The following is a 5058-nucleotide window of genomic DNA, read 5'->3' as shown; positions in this document are numbered from 1 at the left end:
TCATCTTTTATCGAAAAATCGAAGTGGAAAATTAATTGTACGACGGTTGGTGTTTATATGGTGCGACGTAGTAGGTATCAATAACGTCGTCTTCTAATGTATTTAAAGACGTCATATTTTTTATTGTCGTGAAAATTATATTTAACGTCGGCGTATTTTTATTGTCGTCGTTGTATGTCTATCTTGCGGCCTTGTTCTCTTAATATGTGTCATATTTTCCCTTTTTAACGACGGTCTTTTTAGAGAATTGGTCGTCTATTATCATCCTCGATTGCTTTTTTTAGATCTTTTTGCAGTACAAAGACGTCGTTTTGTATTTTTTGATGACGTTGTATTGTTTAACAACGACGGTTATTTAGCGTCGTGGTTTATGAGGGAAAAGATGACGGTGGATTCCACGACCATTGAAAAACCAAATACACGACGGTGATTTACCGTCGTCTTTTTGCTTTTTTGTAGTAGTGGGTTGTCCATCTTCACTTTGAATTGTCATCTTTTGAGTTTTTTTTTTAGGGTAAGATGTCATGCTTTTAGTTTTAGGTAATTAGGTTAATAATTATTAAGTTATTACAAATAAAGAAATAATTAAAAGGGTAAGTAGCATAAGTTAGGGATATGGGAGACAAAAGTTTTCATCTTTATTTTTGTAGTTTTTTTGCAAGGTAAGATGGTGAGAAGGGTCAAATTTCAAAAATATTGTATAAAAAAATCAAGTACAAACATGTAAAAAGATCAAATATGCTTAACATGAGAAGGGTCACATGACCACTTGAGCCTTCATTGGCTCCGCCCACGTGTATATATATGCACATCCTCCTACAATAGCCATAAGCTTAATTGACTGCATATGGCTTTTTTTTTTTTTTTTTTTTTTCCTGGTTGGACCAGCAATCCCATGCTTTGATACGTAATTGGAGGCACTGTTCAATTTCTTGGGTTTTCAGAGGGGAATACAGAAGGACGAAAGAGATGAGTTTAACGCTAAATCTAAAATCGTTTTATTTTTTTTTCATTTTTGCTGGGTGAAATTCTTTTCTTAGGAACAAAATATGTAGTTAAAATAAATGAGATGACAGATGACATAGGTTGTCATGTCATGTGCCACGTGTGTTGGTAACTTGGTTTTAAAAAGTTGGTAAATAAATTAATGCACATAGCGTTATTGAATAAAAAAAATCCCAAAATAGTCAAAAGTAAAGAGGAACTTATACGTACAATTATTGAGCTTTCTTTTAATATTCCTTCCCGAAATTTGAACCAAGAAAAAAAGATTCTAACTCATTGTGTCAATGGTGAAGGTGAAATTCTACCAAGTTATGCACGGAATTAATACCTTCCCATTTCCCCAAGGATCTTTCTTCTCCCCCTTTTTTTTTTCTTTGAATATGTTCTTCTTACTCCAATTCAGGAATTGCGACAACAAACCCTAGTAGGTTGAATATGGATCTTTCTTTTTCGAAAGCTATATATATATCACTTTCATTATCCTTATCAAATTCGAGCTTGCCATGCATGGATTTGCTTGAACTCAACTTATTTAAAATTAAACATACAATATCACAAGAATGGAACTCCTCAAAGTTATAGGAATTTCTCGAAATTACTAATTAAACTTCCCACCATCCATCTTTCAAGGACCCAACTTACAAAACAAGTCACAAACTAGCTCTCAACCAAGACTGTTAGAAAGCACTCCCGTCCCTCCTCCATTGATTTTTTTTTTTTAAAATTTTTTTTTTTAAAAAAAAAAGACTTACGAAACAAGCCATGAATTACTTATAAGAACAATATTCTTATGTAATGTCTTATTATATTTGTTGGTTGCTAGAAGCGCATTTATTTAAAATACTATTTCCTGAAAATGACAATTAAAGCATTTAGTTATTTCTATCAAAATCGGCTACGAGAATTACTAGCTTTTCTTTTTGGGTAAATTACAGTAAATCCCCCCAATTTATAGGGTCATTTACGAGTTTACACCCGATTTTGGAGACATTTATGAGTACATACTCAACATCACGGAAAGCTACAAATTGCCCCCTCCATTAGCGAGATCGTCAGAAAATCCGTTATTTGCCTACTTGGCATTTGTGGGACCCATTTTTAATTGACGTGGAGTTCCACGTGAGTTTTTATCAAAAATAGCCAAAATTTACCCCCTACTTTCATAAATGTCAATTTTTATAAAAACTTTTAAAAATAGCAAAAAAACTCACCTAAAATTACTCAAACGCCCTCATAAGTAAAAACCCACAAAAACCTAAAAAAGCAAAACATGAAGCCTGTATAATGTTGCTTGCGCTCATAAGGAAAAAGGGAAGCATCAAAAGAAAATCACAAGATCGATCCTGATTGATCAGAAAGCCCACTTGTGAGCTTCTGTGACTCTCACACCTATTTAGTGTTGCTTGCGCTCTTAAACTTTGCTTCAGTAAGGCAAGGCAAACCTAGCTAGCTCTAGCTTCCCCAGTTCTACTTCAATTCTCAGCTTTTAATTAAGTTAGCATGGCTAATTATCAAGGCTTTATGACCACGAGAGAGGATAAAGTGTTTTATCATATCAGGCACCCATATCCCGTGCTATACGATCATGTCTACCCTGCAGAAGAAGTTTCATACTTCCCAGCACAGGTATCAGAATTCCAACACATAATAGAAAACTCCACCAAGACTGCCACCGTAAGGCCTCCTCCTCCTCCTCATCCTCAACAGGTACAATATTATCCATACCCCAAGGTGGATCAAAATCATGTTCCTCCTCCTCCTCCTCAACAGGTAAAGACGGTGGAAGTTCCAGCTCAGAAGCCTCATCAGATAAAAGGTGGCGTTCTTACTAGCACTGAGGCACGAAAGATCTACGGGCCTGTAAAGACGATGGAAGTGTCAATTACCTAGAAATACCCAGAAACATAGTCAGCCTTTCTTCCTCTCCTCCTAGTGATCCTTTTAACTACTAGATATACCCTATATATCTGCGCAGCGTGTATCTTTTTCTTTTTTCTTTTTTTTCTTATCTTGGATTTCCAATGGACATGACTTCCGTGGCTATCCAACAAAGATTGACCCTGTGAAAGTTCCCGCCAGTCAATATGCCAGCGAGTTGTCCCGTCCTCATGATAAGCTTGTAATTAATAGAATATGTACGTACCTACATACGTATTTCGTGCATGTATTCTCGATCTATAATATCTCTTTGGTTTTAATATTTGCATAATCTATTGTACAATTCAGGATTTAGGATATACTAAAGAGAAATGGATGACTGGACATTAATTCAACTTGATCGTGCTAGGGAAATGGCAATAGTGTTTTTTATTTATTTTATTTATTTATCTTGTGCTTGTTTCAATCCTAACAAATGTATTACAAAATTCCAAATCATATATAGGAATTATGTATGTGACCTTAAATACACTCGAAAAGTGTGTGATGATATTCCACCAAACCGAGGATTTGTAGATTATCATTCTATATATACAGTCATGATTTCTTGGACTACAGGGGTCCAAGAGATTTGTGGTCACTCACCGTTGGATGTAAATTCAACGGTTCACTCACTCTTGCACTTCTTTTAGAAAACTTTTTTGAACCATTGGATTAATATCCAACGGTGGGTGACCACAATCTCTTGGACTCCTGTGGTCCAAGAGATCGGGACTGTCTATATATAATACAATAATATTGTTTTGCTAACCAAACCATCAAAGAGTAATGCTGCACTTATCACATTTTATCTCATATTTTTATACCACATGTGGTGGCATGTTCATATCATATGCCACATCAATTAAATCAATGAAGTATATTTTAATAAAGAAATTTTAATTAACAGTGTTTTTAAAGTGTTAATAAGTCATAAAAGAAAAGAAAATGTTAAACAAATTTATTTAATGTGGATGTCCACTTCATTTGCCACATAAGTTGGTATGAGAATGTGATATACAAATGTGGTAAGAATAGCATTATTCAACGATTAAATGATATGTATAAAATAATTTTGTTTTAAATTAATAAATCCCTGGTTGATATAGATGTAGATTCATCTTCAATTATTAATTGTCCTTTTGGGTCAAATGAGGAATCAGATTCACCAAGGACTTGAGAAAATATCATCAATATGCGGAATCATATCCTTTTTACTGGAGAAAAATATCATCCACTCTTAGAAAATATCCTCTCTCTTTTTTCTTTTTCTTTTTGCCAAAAGAAAATATCCTTGTAAAACAAGCATATCTAGACCAGTCAAACAAGAAGTGGAACCTACCGCAAATAGTTTTTTGGCAAAATTATAACAATGGTCCCTGGATTAAGACCCAATTTTACTTTTCGACCCTCATATTGTTAAATTGTTACGGTGGTGTTTCAATTAGATATCATGTTGCATCATTGGTCTTTCCGTCAACTTAGTTAAATTTTCTGTCAAAATTAAGGGCAAATTGAGAAATTCATAATTCTCTCTCTCTCTCTCTCTCTCTCTCTCTCTCTCTCTCTCTCTCTCTCTCTCTCTCTCTCTCTCTCTCTCCTCCTGTGCGCTCTCCCTCTTCCCCCGATGATATCTTCTTCCCCCATTCCCCTATGACTACCACCTACAAGCTTATGTTGTGTAAAATAATAAGTTTTCCTTATTTCCGTTAAAACAAATACAAATATTTATATTATAAATAACATATAAACAAATTGGAAAGCTTTGAAGGTATAATGAAATTGAAGAAAACAAAATAATAGGTAAGTAAAAGGAAAATAAATAATTAGTAAGAAGGTGAGTTTGGTACGGTGAAGCACATCAAAGACGTTATCCTAAAGCCTTTGTAGTCTCCCACGTGCAGGTACTGACGATCTACAAGACTCCAAGATACGACCCTTTGTACACAAACTCAAGATCCGCTATGAGCACGTTCATAAACAGATATAGGTATCCAAGTCACATAACCATTGCCCAAAATAATAATAATATAAAGTATAGAATATATGTAAAAGTAGAAAAGGAGAGAATCAGAATGTGGTATATGATATTCTGATAGTGTGTGATTTTTTCAAATGTGAATGAGGAGTGGCCTT

The 5058-nt window shown here is 34.5% G+C and overlaps 1 long non-coding RNA gene across 1 annotated transcript; it reads left to right on the top strand.

Moving 5' to 3' along the window:
• Window positions 2312-3234, top strand: LOC109948449. Its single transcript, XR_002271076.1, has 2 exons — window positions 2312-2679; window positions 2776-3234. It is a non-coding gene; the product is annotated as an uncharacterized LOC109948449 (long non-coding RNA).

This window comes from Prunus persica, chromosome G1 (assembly GCF_000346465.2).
Source record: "Prunus persica cultivar Lovell chromosome G1, Prunus_persica_NCBIv2, whole genome shotgun sequence".
Taxonomy (NCBI): Eukaryota; Viridiplantae; Streptophyta; class Magnoliopsida; order Rosales; family Rosaceae; genus Prunus; species Prunus persica.
This window is presented reverse-complemented; position numbering and strand designations above follow the sequence as displayed.